The sequence below is a fragment of the Biomphalaria glabrata genome, chromosome 15 (genome assembly GCF_947242115.1).
Source record: "Biomphalaria glabrata chromosome 15, xgBioGlab47.1, whole genome shotgun sequence".
Classification (NCBI taxonomy): Eukaryota; Metazoa; Mollusca; class Gastropoda; family Planorbidae; genus Biomphalaria; species Biomphalaria glabrata.
This window is the reverse complement of record NC_074725.1, coordinates 23,682,686-23,698,520: the sequence shown is the minus strand read 5'-3', so window position 1 is coordinate 23,698,520 and position 15,835 is coordinate 23,682,686. Positions and strand designations below refer to the sequence as shown.

General features: G+C 36.6%; 1 long non-coding RNA gene across 1 annotated transcript; it reads left to right on the top strand.

Moving 5' to 3' along the window:
- Positions 1-13,145: 13,145 nt before the first annotated feature.
- On the top strand, positions 13,146-15,835 carry LOC106059191 (uncharacterized). Its single transcript, XR_001216182.2, has 4 exons — positions 13,146-13,500; positions 13,970-14,084; positions 14,280-14,441; positions 15,382-15,835. It is a non-coding gene; the product is annotated as an uncharacterized LOC106059191 (long non-coding RNA).

The window sequence follows — 15,835 nt, the reverse complement described above, 5'->3', positions numbered from 1 at the left end:
TTTGGCAATTCATTTGTATGTTTTTTTTTCGGTGAAGAATTACGTTCAAAACAAACTTGATTCAAATGGCTCACTTCTAATAAGTTGATCCACGACAAGACTTTGAGTATTTTAGAGCATTTCAATATATTTTAGGGGGACACATTGTTTCAACAAGAATTCAGATACGACCTCATTCGACATTTAAAAAAAATTCGGTTAATAGTATAACCGACATTTTCTTAAAGAAAAAAAATCTCTATTATATTTATTTTTATGCAACCCAGAATTCCCCACAAGATCGAAGGTTAAATTTTTTAACCTGGGAAAATACCAAAAGTTGTCATCTGATTGGCTATAAATGGGTCTATTTTTAGATACAAATGAATATTTTTGGTCTTTAGGAGAATCCTAAAGAGTTATCACTAAATAAATTTATACTTTAAAACTAAAGAATCTAGCAGATGTGATATACAACATAGAACGAACATTTGAAGATAAACTGAAATAATATGCTTTCACTTGAATTGAAAACGTTTTATATGAATAGTGCTGCATCAGCATGTTGGAAATGTCATGGAAATCCTGAGAATCGCTGACTGAGTGTGTTCCATGTTTTAATAAAGCCTTTTTTTCTGGAATCTTATATAGAATATTGTATATGCTTATTGAAGCTATTGTATATTCCTTGTAAAATGTACAAATACAGGTGTATATCTTGTTACATAAAAGTTCAAAGCCATAACTTGTGCAACGCACTTATTTCTGGTCAACTGTCTTGCGCTGTAGTAAGTATTTCTTTTCGTTTCATTTTTTTGGTAAATGAAGTAATGAAATAGATTTGAATTAATATTCATTAGTACTAGCTATCTTGCGTTGAGAAACTTTTTTTAAAATTCGTTTTTATTGTTATTAGAGCAGTGGTGTGCTAGACTAAAGTAGTGGTGTGTTTAACTAGAGCAGTGGTGTGTTAGACTAAAGTAGTGGTGTGTTTAACTAGAGCAGTGGTGTGTTAGACTAAAGTAGTGGTGTGTTTAACTAGAGCATCAAAATAAAAGTTGATTCGCACCCCATTCGGGATCAACAAAATTTCCATTGCACATTTCACGGGCGGCATGACTAAAAAAAAAAGTCCAACAAATTGGAGTTTTTGCAGTTGCATTCTGGGCCGGACAGCACTACGTTACGCGCAGAGAATGTCCGCGGATCGTAATTTGGGCAACACTGGACTAAATAATTTTTTTATTGTCTATGCACCTATTTAGTTATACAAATTTCGGACGTTTATGGCCTTGTTTCATGATACATTTACAGGTTTCTTTCGTATGAATATTTTATTAAGTTTGTGTCATGCAGTATACTTGACATTTATTTGTCTAATAAGAATATTTTCTTTTAAATGTTAGGGTTAGGGTTAGGTATACAAGTAAGCCACGTATGCCTTTGAATTTTGTATTGTTTAGAGCAGTGACGCCCATCCTAACTCGACCTGCGGGCCATTTCAATTTCAAACACCCATGTCGTGGGCCACATCAACGAAAAAGATAGGAAAAAAAACAAAACAACAAATGAAATTAACCTGAAACTATTTTTTGAACTAGCTTTTATATATTGGATGAGAAACCCGTGGATCTAGTACCCGTAGCTGAACAATCTTTTATTCGTAAATCAAATCAAGCGTGCCGCCATATTTGTTTCATAGTGCCGTTTATATGTTGCTGTTTTCAAACAGTTACACATTCTTTATCAAAGAAACATGTTGGCTTAGTATCATGAAAAAAGTATTAACAAAAAGTCAAGATCCGTTCAACGTTTCCTGGTAGATGCTTCATTCCCATTTTAGAAACGTTGTACGTTTGTATGTCAAAGGTCATGGTACCAATCCATCAGAGAAATAGTGAGGATCCAAACGTAGGTAGAGACACATTTTTAAACCTCTTTTTTTTTTGTTGAGGCCCGGGGGGGGGAGTTCTCTACACTTTGTGCCGACGTTTTGGCGGGCCGTATGGAACCACTTCACGGGCCGGATGTGGCTTACGGGCCGTATTTTGGGCATCACTGGTTTAGAGAGACAGTTCCGTTACATTCAGCATGATCGAGCGCATGGATTAGAAAACATTTATTTTTTTAATATATTATAGATTTTTTGTACAATAGCTCTATTCAAGTCACTCCTTCGTGGAACCCTGATCTCAAAAACGGCTCAAACGATTATCTTAGAAATTTCACAGTTGAAGTATATCGCTGAGAAAAGAATGACTAGCTCTTTGGCCACACGGGGAAAACTCTAGTTTGACCATTATAATATTTTAAAGTAAAAAATAAATCAATATAAATTTGGCTGCAGATTATACCTAGGTCTAGAGCCAACATAGTTTAGTCAGCACTTCTACAGTAAATGCGATAATTGAGTAAATTTAAAGTTGCTTTAATTTGATTGAAATTTTTAAGCGTTGCTTCTATTTTGTGCGTCAATCTAATACAGATTACATCTTGATTCTAGATCTAGAAGTACATCAAGACTAGATCTTGAGTTCTAAATCAGAACTTTAGGCCAAGTGTTAGATCTAGATGTCTATATAATGAACATACCAATAAATAATTGCACGTTTGTGACTTCCTCGCTCGCCGAATCAGAAAATGCGTACTTTCTAGCAACTGACGGGGTCAAGGGTTCGATACCCGCATAGCCGATTTGAAACAAAAAAATTGTATGACTATCTTTTTTAAAACTCTTTCTCTCCTAATCGACGATACCATCGTTGATTTGACCTCATTAAATTTAATTAATTCTTAATTATATAAACTTGACTTTGTGTTACATAAAAAGAGCATGCATTTCCCTTTATTCCTATACCAAATATAACATTTTCTGTTTACAAAGCTATTGAAGCTTAATCATGACAGGGGAGTGAAATAGTAATGAACGAAATGAAGAATTCCTTTGTAGAGTGGAGAAATAATTAAGGAGAGAAAGAGTTAATTATTTCATTATATTTGAAGTTTAAAAATGGTATTGTCTTTTTAAAAAATAGATTTTAAAAAATTGTTTTTCTTGTTTTTATTCAAGTCATAATTAATATTTCATGTAATTTCTACATTTTCACGGCGTTGGTGATGTTTCTTACGAAGGTTTCTCAACCTGAATAAGACGTACCCCTCAGGGCTCGGGTTGCTCTGCTAATCGTTTACGGTACCTAGAAAATACTTCGGTTATGAAAAGAAAATCTCTTCAGTGGCTAATTCGAAAACAAAGAATATATTTATTTTTAAAAAATTTAGTCGAGGTTATTATTTGCTGCATAAAATAGTTCAATGCATTAATCTACATTAGCTACGTCAATAAACTACTTTGCTTGCAAGAATACAACGTTAAGAGACAAACAAAGAAATGACTGTTTTGTCACTTTCTCTTGATTTGATTACGATTTCTTAAGGAAACATGAATAATCGTAGTCATCGTCTAAAACTTTCCTCTTTTTTGAAATATATTCTTGTGTTGAAAGTGCAGTCTCTTACATGAAGGAAGTCATTCTCAGTAGAGTCTGTGTTGATCCTCAAACCTACATTTTCAATGAATGTCCGACAGATTTTGTCTTAAGTAACTAACCGGTTTGTTAGGTTCAATTTGTGACGAATTGATTGACTCCTAAAGTCTTAAATTCGCAAGGCATCGGGGTTTGTTATCAGAGTATTTCCTACTAAATGCATTGCCTTTCTAAGAAAATGAGTTACATTTGTCAGGCCTTTACCCATATACGTGTCTAAGGAAGATGCTCACCAGTTTAATGTCTAAGTCACACGACCTGGCCAGGTGCTGGACTTATGCAAGCTGTGTTCCACAGAACCCGAGTGTTTCACGAGGCCTGAATATATGTTACACAAATTACTGGAATAATTAACTAGTAGGCCACCACGTGAATTAAGAAAATAGACAAAATGTTCTTCTTATTACTCAGAATGTGGGAAGTGTTCCGTTCAGGAGAAAGTTTGGGAGTATTTTAGAGTCAATCGGAGCTATTGTATCCTCATTGACAGGAGAGGGTAGGAAAGTCTTTGCACTTTTTGATACAATTTATTCAGCTTGGTAGAATAAAACAAAACATTATTGTGACATTAAACGGGATATCAATGACTTGACTTTATTATTATGAAAAAAAAAAGGATTATTAATAACGAAGGGATGTACAGGGGTTAAATCTAAACTCTCCGTAGATCTTGAAAATCTTTGAATCTCGGAAATAGTTTGAGCGTTACAAGATAAATGTAAAACCTTTTCTACCAAACAATGCAAATGTTTTGATTTGGTAGATCTAAGGTCAACCTGGTTTAGGCATGTCAGTAAACTGTGACTACGGTGATTACGCTTCAAATTGCTCAGAACTATTTAACATACTAAGTGTCACATGAAACGCTATCCTGCACGCATGACCAGAGTTATATACTCGTTACATAACTCGTCATAAGAGCTGATACCGAAACTCCATTATCGCCTGGGACTTTGTCTACAATGTCACACATGTGTACCAGCTGTATGCGATGTGCTAGAGTGTGCTAACACAGTGAATATCTGCTAAATATAGGAGCTAATTTTGAAAACGTTTTGGCCACGCCCCGTTCGTGTCACAGTGACGATCTAAATGCATTTTAAGGCCCGCCCAAATTTTTAAAGGTTATAATTTGCAATGTCATTTTGCGTCGGTAACTAGTTTTTTTTTTTTTTTGGCGCGCATCCATGCACACATGAATACACAATGACAGTGATACTCTATCACGTATACATGTCATGTGGAAACACAAACACACATACGTATAGACGCAAACATCTGACATTCACATACACAACACATAGTTCAAACTGACACCATAGAAGCCCCTTCTCTTTCATGATCACAATATTTTTTTTTCTTATTTACGTTTGTGGAGTTAATTACCCCCTCCCCACCACAGCACACACACACACAAAGCCATAAAATAGCTAGAGTCTAGCTTTAAATCTTAATAATAGTTTCTCTTAGTTTTAAATTATGTCATAACTATCCAAGCAGCTTTCAATGTATGGCTAAATAATGTACAGGGATCCTTAAAGAGAACAGCTTAGCCATCCTTAACATGTCGCTCAACTAGCCGTGGATGTTTTAGTCCAAGCAGTGCTAAAAGGAACAAAGACTTAAGAAGTTTGGGGAGAAAGTAATTCGTGACGTGACACGGTGCTATCCGGACACTTGCTACTAGTGCCCACAGAGGGCAACAAATGCTCAGCTCCAGTGGACAACTAATTGCAGGGCTGCGCCAATGACATGATTGTTGAAAGTATGTGTAGATCTAGTTCACAATGTTGGGCTCCAACGTCCAGGGTCATTTCAATTCATTTCATTCGTCAAACGGGAAGCAAGTATGTAGGTTTGGTGTTACTGTTTCTTCTTCTTTGTAATTGTCCTAGGAGATAAGTTGACTGGAAGTCTGGACCCACGGAAGCTCGCCTCCATCAGCCAAAAGAAGAAATGATAAGAAGATTATATTTTTTACGAAACAAAATATTTGCGCGACATAATTCGAGTTTGATTTGATAACATTGTGAACAGTTCAAAAGCACATTTATCTGACGCACTGCGTATTGCGATGTTAAAAATACAATTTTTAACAACATAACTTGATACTCTAGCAGTACTTATGATACCAGGGCGTCGCTAGGTTGGTATCTAAGGTAAACACGAGGTTAATGAACCCGAAAAAAAGAAAGCAGTCGACCTTAACCTCATTCAGGAAACGAACTTTCAGGTTCGGTATAGAAAAATACCCACATGAAATGTACATTCGACGAATCATCATGAAATAGAATATCTGTCCAATGAAATCAAAATATAGAGAGAAGCAGATAGAGAAAGATGGTAAGGAAAGTATTAAAGAAAAAAGAGGAAAAAGCTTCTTTGGAGGAGACGGAAGGAGTGAGAATAGAAGTGATGAGCAGAAGTGAGGTATTGGAAGAGTTTGCAGATATCTGCATACAAGTTTAAAGGCAATCTCAGCTCAATTGCACAAAGAACTGTTTTTAGTATATAAAATACCCCTGTCAAGAAGTTTATGTCACGGCTCAGCGATGTGCATATGTTTGGAATGCAAGATTTTGAATAGATTGAAGCGTTGCATTAAAGGTCTATTCTACACGATCTTTCTATGTATAGAATAAATTTACTGGGTGGCCAGGTGGCGCTTGTTTAGGTCACAACGCGGCTTGAATCGCCACAGGGGCGGCACCAAAATTAAACGACCATTTTTGAGGTTATGACAGAGCGTCGCATGAATTTAAGGGACATGTTCTCCGACAAAACGAATTACGCATACCAAAGAGTTGCGATGACATGAAGGTCAATACGAGGAAAGTGCAAACAGGGACATCCTCGTATAACTTGGCGCTACACTTTTATAGAAGACCTCAGAGCAGTGGACACCAGGTGGGAAGAGGCTTGAGACATTCCAGTGTCATATCTTTGTGGAGACAGCCTGCCGTCCAATGCATGCGCCCAACGGCAAGGAAAGATCTAAGTCTAAATGTAAGAAAGAATTCTGTAAAACCAAAAAGTGATCATGATCATTAAAATAATTTAATGTTCGCAGTTTTGATCAAATATGTCACTTTGAAGAAAATGAATCAATCTTCTATGGTGCTGACCTAATTGCTGTTGTTCGGACTATGTTTAGGACCAACAATCTAATATATAAAACACAATGTAAGGTGTATGTATGTATATATGTAGGCCTATGTATATATGTCCCGCAAAAAAAATCAAAACAGTTTCATCAATCTTGATAAAACTTATCACAAATGTTCTTTGGATACTAACGGTAAACTTAACACATGTAAAGTAGCCATACCACAAGTTGAAGACCCTTAAAAAAGTTTCCCAACTCTATGAACGAAATAAGACTTAATAGGATCCTGGTCGAGTAGCCATGTTGACATGTCTTTCCATTGCAATAACTATTGCTGCATTGTCAGAAACCAACAAATTTTATAATAGAATCGACAATAATATCAATTGTGTAACCATCAATTAATCTAGGTCACTAGCATTAGCTCAATGTTTAACAAATGGACACACCAGCAACATTTTTGTTGTTGCAGATAAGGAAGGGGGGGGGGGTTGACACCATGAGCTGACCGCATCGGGGGACACACACCCTAGTGACGCCACTGGGTGTGAAGCCCAAAGTGCGTGTTCATGTGAGTGAATTAACTGAGAGAGAGAGAGAGGAGAAGGTGGAAGGTTCTGAACTTTGGGCCACATTAGGTCAAGGTTCTTCTTCCAGGGGATTTTGTATTCCAGGAAAAGTTCAGTTCTATTTAACGACATTACGGTTTCAGTCACGGGACAGGTCACCGAAAGCGACTAGGTTCATGTTTACTCTAGCAACCGGATTGGCTTGGGCTTGAACTTTGGGGGGGGGGGGAAGTCAAAGGCTGGGTGTAGGGAAAGGGGACGACATGGAAATTTATTATGGATGCAACGTAGATCTGAATTGTTTGGTAAGAAAAGGAGTTGTGTCTCCCTGCTGGACTTTCTCACACATCAGTTTGTATTGAAGAGCTGGGGCCTAGTAGTCAAAGAGCAGAACACTCGAAGTTCATTTTGTGACAGGTCTAGAGACGGATAAGCTTTGTTTATGTACACTGAGATTGACATCTAGGTCAGAAAAAAATATGGTATACATGGGAATGGTGTCAGAACCACTTTAACACCCGTTCAAAACCTTCACAAATACTCAGTACGTTGGTTGGCAAGCCACTTATCGGTGTTGACGTTGATACGGGTGGCTTTACATTTGACTTTTGATAATAATATTCCACTATTCACTATGTAAGAATACACAGATTGATATTTCTTTTTCTTGTCTACTTTGACTAAGCGTATGGGTCAACACAAATCTGGGAAGGCTTCACAAAGTTTAATATAAATACACAAAATTTGGGGGGATATATGTCACATGACCTGTGAGCTTATACATAGAAAATGGATGTCTAGAAAGTAATTGCCTTTCTCGCTGAATCACGAACTTCATAGCTACAAACGCTAGATAACAACACTAAAACACATACATGGGTTAAAGCATTGACAGCAATGTTTCATATTCGTAATTTAATGCGGCCTCGAATGAAACATTCATCCAGAGTCGACTCTGATTCAAGTTCCCACATATGCTTCTTATTTTACTTCTTTGAATGGTCATGGCGTGATAGTGTTTTGATTTCTTGTCGAGTCAATGGACAACACGTGATAGTGTTATGATTTCTTGTCCAGTCAATGGACAACACGTGATAGTATTATGATTTCTTGTCCAGTCAATGGACAACACGTGATAGTTTTGACATTAACTCCATTTACGCATAGTGTATGCATGTACCATACAAGCAGAAGGATGAGGCTAGCCTCTGCAGTAAGGATGAGGCCAGCCTCTGCAGTAAGGATGAGGCTAGCCTCTGCAGTAAGGATGAGGCCAGCCTCTGCAGTAAGGATGAGGCTAGCCTCTGCAGTAAGGATGAGGCCAGCCTCTGCAGTAAGGATGAGGCCAGCCTCTGCAGTAAGGATGAGGCTAGCCTCTGCAATAAGGATGAGGCCAGCCTCTGCAGTAAGGATGAGGCTAGCCTCTGCAGTAAGGATGAGGCCAGCCTCTGCAGTAAGGATGAGGCCAGCCTCTGCAGTAAGGATGAGGCCAGCCTCTGCAGTAAGGATGAGGCCAGCCCTGCAGTAAGGATGAGGCTAGCCTCTGCAGTAAGGATGAGGCTAGCCTCTGCAGTAAGGATGAGGCTAGCCTCTGCAGTAAGGATGAGGCTAGCCTCTGCAGTAAGGATGAGGCTAGCCTCTGCAGTAAGGATGAGGCCAGCCTCTGCAGTAAGGATGAGGCCAGCCTCTGCAGTAAGGATGAGGCCAGCCTCTGCAGTAAGGATGAGGCCAGCCTCTGCAGTAAGGATGAGGCCAGCCTCTGCAGTAAGGATGAGGCTAGCCTCTGCAGTAAGGATGAGGCTAGCCTCTGCAGTAAGGATGAGGCTAGCCTCTGCAGTAAGGATGAGGCTAGCCTCTGCAGTAAGGATGAGGCTAGCCTCTGCAGTTGTTTTTTTCTGATGAAACTGAAAATTAAAAAAAAACTCAGTCAGTAGTTACAATAAGCATAAATTGTGCATAAATAGTATTGATACAAGCAGAGCTTCACTGTTTGGTTGAATGTATTCATAGTGATGGGACGAGGAATGGGGTCCATATATTCACTACTTAACTTTAAAAAAAAAGTACTTTTTATTAGTAAATATCTCGATATATATATACATATTTCTGTTGAATTCTTGAGATTCCATGGCCAGCAAATCCGTCCTATTATTTTTTTGCAGTGCACCAAGGTCACGCGATTGATGACCAGGTTCAAAGGTTCACGCTACGACATTGTGCATGGAAGTATTTAATGGCCATGGGGCTAGACCGTCTAAAGAATTATTTCTGTCACATAAAAAGAACTTGCTCTCTTATTTATTTGCTTGTCTAAAAAGACTAGACTAAATCCATGGCACGTGAATTAATCAGTCTGTGTCTCTCCCAAATCCCTCGCATTTAAACACCTCACACACAAACCCCTTGGAGTCAGAATGTATAGACTAGACTATCATGGCGGACAGATGGTTCAAATCATTCTAATATGTTGAAAGTGACCTTACAACTGTATGCGTATGTTCAAGACAGTGGTTGACTTGACCCTTAGCCCAATAGATGTCAAGTCACAGTTGAACAGAACAGAACTTATATTTACAAGGACAAATATCCGTTGGGCCGGAACCCTAATGGATCGACATTAGATTTAGAATTGAAGTATGGCCCTTTTAGATTAAAAGATTTTATAGTATTCTCTTCATGGGCGTAGCTAAGGGGGGGGGGTTGGGGTTCAACACCCCTCAGATGTCGGAGATAGGAGTTTAATGACTGATTTTTTGCTTTGATTTTGCTTATTTTAGGTGAGATTTTAATACTAAACCATCACTTTTAACAGCGCAGCCAAGGAGGTTTTGAGTTTAAAACCCCCGGGGTTTTGCAGTTGAATCCCCTCTTCTAAAAAACCAAACCAAAAAAAAAATAATAATAACGCAAACGACAATCCCCAAATTCCAAGAGCATAGCTAAGGAGGATTTTGATTTTAAAACCCCTCCGAAATTAACGATTAAACCCCCTCTTCAATATATGACTTCAATTTTTCAGTCACCAGATTCTTTGAGGGTAGCCAAGAGGGGTTTTCTGTTTTTCAGTGGGTTTGAAGCTAGTAAATACCACTTCAATATAAAAAAAAGAGGGGTTTTCTGTTTTTCAGTGGGTTTGAAGCTAGTAAATACCACTTCAATATAAAAAAAAAGTTAATTACGCACTCAAAATGCTATGAGCGTAGCCAAAGGGATTATGAGTTTAAATCCCACCTCAGCGGGGTTTGAAGAAAAAAAAACCCTGTTCAATAAAAAAAAGCAAATTACACAAAATTCTATGAGCATAGCTAAGAGGGTTTTGAATTAGTTTTAAAAATTCCAGAAATTTTTTTAGTTTTAAACCCCTCAACAGATTTTTACGATAAAACTTCCCTTTTCGATATAAAATCTAAAGCAAACTACAGTCACCTAATTCCAAGAGCGTGGCCAAGAGGTTACACATTTCTACCAGTGGCTGGGCTCCATCAATAAAGTGCAGTGAAAATTGAAAAGACTACATGTGACTCAACAAAGATGGCTAAGACGGATTTTAGGAATCAGTTATAGAGATCGGGTCTCAATCAAGGAAATCCTATGCTGAACTGTGAGTCGACCCCTCAGTAACGTTGTGACAGAGCGTCGCATGATGTTTGATGGACATGTCTCTGACAAAAGGAATTACGCATAATAAGAATTGCGATGACATGGGTTAGGGTTACCTTATCGAGGTAAGAGCAAACAGGGACATCCTAGTACAACTTGGCGCCAATGATTTCATGGCGGTCCTCAAGGCATGTTTCAGACATTGCCAGTGACATATTTTTGTGTAAGCAGCTTGCCTCCCAAGTAGGAATAGCACATTAGGTTTTTGAAATAAAACTTTTTAATAGCAGGTTAATGCACTGTAGATACCTCAGAATAGCTCCACTAACTCCAGCAAGAGCTCCATTCTAGGGTACAATAGACGTCTTCCGAAAGAATGAAGGGTCACATATACATACATATTTGTCGGGGAAGAAATTCTGGCTACGCCCGTGATTCTCTTACAAATGAGAGCACATAAAACATTTATAAATGATCGTTACAGTTTAATACTAGCCTAACACATTTTCCATATAATCTATTATCTTTCATTGGCTTATACCTTGAATCTACTAAGCGATTAACGAACATCATAAGAGCTCAGCGGAATTAACGTTAATGGGAACCAATCAAAATAATTTAGTTGTGTGTATTGAGACTACATAGTCTATTAGAATTTGAGTTTGAAATGCAAACAAAGAGGATCCTGTTACTTAAAAAGTGACTCAGACACACAGAGATAACTATTTTTGTCAAGATACAGCATTCAAAATGTTACATCATGGTCGGCTGTATTACATTTCTCTTATCATATCAGTTATGACAAACTCTCGACTGTGTAAGGGTCTCATCTGACGATGTCTATAAAGTGTCTCCATGAGAGATTTGGATATATTTTTATTCATAAGTTCCCTAACCCACGTTCAAATGCACAATCTATCCTTGGTGTGCAAAATCTGCACTATTATTCCCACATACACTCTATCCTTCAAGTTCATATTCACAATCTAATCTCCCACATTAATAGCCACAATCGAAGTCTCAAATGTGCAAATCCTTGATATAATCCCACCTAGCAGAAACACAATCTATCAAATCGTAATGCACAATCTACCATTAAACTTGATCATTGATCTAGTCCCCATGTGCACATGCACATCATATCATATCCTTGGCACATGCATCAATCTACTATACGTATCTATACTAACTATACATTTAACTACGGATCTAATCCCACAACCTATCCTTTAACCAAGGATCTAATCCCACATGCACAACCTATCCTTTAACTAAGGATCTAATCCCACAACCTATCCTTTAACTAAGGATCTAATCCCACAACCTATCCTTTAACCAAGGATCTAATCCCACAACCTATCCTTTAACCAAGGATCTAATCCCACAACCTATCCTTTAACCAAGGATCTAATCCCGAAACCTATCCTTTAACCAAGGATCTAATCCCACAACCTATCCTTTAACCAAGGATCTAATCCCACAACCTATCCTTTAACCAATAATCCCACATGCATAACCTATTCTTTAACTAAGGATCTAATCACACATGCATAACCTATTCTTTAGCTAAGGATCTAATCCCACAACCTATTCTTTAACCAAGGATCTAATCCCACAACCTATTCTTTAACCAAGGATCTAATCCCACAACCTATCCTTTAACCAAGGATCTAATCCCACAATCTATCCTTTAACCAAGGATCTAAACCCACAACCTATCCTTTAACTAAGGATCTAATCACACAACCTATCCTTTAACCAAGGATCTAATCCCACAACTTATACTTTATACCTTAGCTATGCACTCTATCCTATAATCTGATATCCACAATCCTTCTAAACTCCCTTGATCTAATATTTGATCTAATGTTTGATCTAATTCCCATATGCACATACACACTCTATCTATGTGTATATGTGTATATGTATAATTTATCCTTCATCTAATCCCCCATGTGCATAGGCACAAACTATCCTAATCTAATGTACAAGTAATCATTAATGTAAGCCTACATGATCAGGTGCACAATTTTTAACTTTATCTTTATTCAAATCCTATATTAAATCATTTAAATGCAATATTTTTAAATTTAAATTTTACTTTTAATATATAATTATTTTATAGTACGGGAATAATATGAAATATAACACTGCCCAGGTCGAGATTCGTACTCGTGACCCCTAGATTGAGACCAGATTGAGAGACAAACGCTGTAACCACTAAGCCACACATCTATGAAAGAATTGTCAAAACAACAACTTAAGAAGAGAAGGACTTGAAACCAACTTGATAATGAACTGGTAACTGATTTTGACTAGAAACGTTTGGGCTAAAAGCTTTCCCATTTATTGAAATAAATATAATATTTATTGAATATAAACCAAGATATTCATGTTTTACATTTTTATTAAAATTGAAAAATTGAATTAAATCTCGTAAGTAAATTTGAAAACAAAGAAACGGGATTCTTCGAGATGGTCAAATAATGGGCAGAAAATGTCAAGATGGCGTCTGAAATTATAGGCTCAGATGTAATATAGGCCAACATTTGCCTACAGCTCGCGCTACTTGTTAAACTATTAGCTTGAAAAAGTAATAACAACAAAGTAATGATACATTTAAAATCAATCTACACATAATATGACTTTTTTTTATTGGCCTATGTGATGGTGACCTTAATTGAATTTGTACTGAATGGTAAGTAAGGCAATAAAATTACAGTTGGCCCTTAGTAGGCTACATTACGAGTATCAAAGACTATTCGTTTGGTTGTCCACCTGGTTGAATCCTGAAAATATAACGCTAGTCAGTTTGTTTTATGTTACCTATAGATGTAGTAGACCTGTAAACAGATAATTATATGAAAAGTTAGTCAGGCAAACATAGTCAGACAAATAGAATGATAGAACAGACAGATTAATAGAAAGAAATATTTTATTTTCATTCTAACAATTTGAAGGTCCTGTAATATTTCATTTGATTTAAACATTAAATTTGACGTCACACAGTTTGAGCAACTGATCATATTTTCAAGGTTAATTCCCTTGCTTTAGAAACAAAATATATTTTTAGTCTACGACTGAAGTTTATTTATACATTTCTCCATGATGTCTTCACTTGTTTCAATAACTTTAATTTTATTGTGTAATATTTGTATTTCCCATAGATTAATGTGTTCAGCGTTGTTGGTCATGTCCCAGATAAATACTAGGCAATACTGTGCAGTTTGCATTCAATGGACTCAGACTGTAGGTGTCAGTACTCAAGTTGGCTTAAAACAGGTACGTATAGAGATGATTATCCGTTGATCACATTAGGGTATAGATGCCAAATGAAGTCAAATGACTTTTGTTTTCCATTAAGGAATAAATACAATGTAATAATTAGGTCTGGGAAATATTGAGGACTCCTGAACTGGAGTAAAGAAAATCAAATGGAAGGCATTACTAGAGTTCTTGCATATTGTCTTGTTTCAGCTTCTAAGCAACCACGTGAACAGTCCAACTTTGAGGAATCTACAGTCCTACATCTGTTGAAATGGTACTAACTGTGTGAAGAAGGTCGTTCAGAGGACAAGAGACATTTCTCTACAAAGATATTGATTTGGCCTTGAAAGCTGAACTACAATATCGAACTACGTACGTATCAGAGCAAAGCGACCTTCAACCATAAAACTTAGCAAACATTCGAATGTTTTGACGCACAGGAGCGACCTCCATCGCCCCGCCACCCACACCCAATATTGTAAAAAAAAAAAAAGACCCCTAGCCATCTGATAATACATTTAAAATAATATGCTTCTTATACTCGTGCTACGTCAGTATCCTCGACCTAAGGTATTGTCTGGTTCTAACTAATATAGCTTCCGTCCCCCTTTATTGAAATGATGTTCCGTCAATCAATTCTTTTATTTCTTAGAATGTGTGCGTCATAGCATTTAATCCCTGCTTGGTTTCTTATGTAGGGTAAATAGTTAGTGAGTGATAGTACGGAATAAAGTAAGTCTGTTATCTGTACAGATGAAAACAACAACAAAACAAAGATTAGCAGCCGAAAAAATATCCTCTGGGGCATGGGTCTTATTAATTACATTTATTTGTACATTATCTTCACTCTTACTGTCTGGTCAAAAGTTTGTACACGTATTTTTCTCAAACACCCAATCTCGGAGCAAGCTAAAATTTTGTTACAATTATTTCTTTTACTTAGCATAACCAGAATCAACTAAAAAACAGTTAGCTAATTAACTATTGGTAATTAATTATTTGATTGGTAAAGAACAAAGTAAAAGAATTGTACTTGACAGATGTGGTAGTAAATATTGAATTAGTCCCTTTGAGGAGGCTTGAGTCCTGAGAGAGCCATTTTTTTTATGCATTCCCCACTTTCCCAACTGGTCCAAACAAGTGCTAGATCATAGCGCAATGAGACAGATTAAAGCATGAAATTGGAATAAACTAAAACAATTGGTAAAAATATTTATAATCGCAGAGATTTATTATTATTTGTCTAGAATTGATACAGTTACATTTAATATAAGCTTTTTTTTAAAATATATTTTTATTTTCTTGATTTCAGATTTACCTTTCTGAAAGAAAGATGTTTATGTCACAGACCAAAGCTATGGGAGAGTAGTAATTGGTCTCCTCGTAATCAGTAAATTATCAAATTATCAAAAATATTTTAATGCATTTTATATTATGATATAATTCGTATAAAATACGATATATAGTGCAATAATAATAACAATAATCTTTTATTATCTTTCTATTCAGCATTTTACAATTTACAATTCCTATAAAATATTTGCACTTGATTTCTTTTATAAATAATAAAACATTTTTTCCAGCTCTGACTTTGTCTTCTTGGTTTTTCTTTGTGCTTGCTTATTATTGTCTTTACAATTGATCCTCAAATGTCGTTAGTTGAAAGTTGAAACTTAACTTTTAATTCATATTGACTAGACCACAAAACAAAAACAACAAAAATAAAATATACTAAACTTTCAAATGCTACAGGATTAGTATTACAT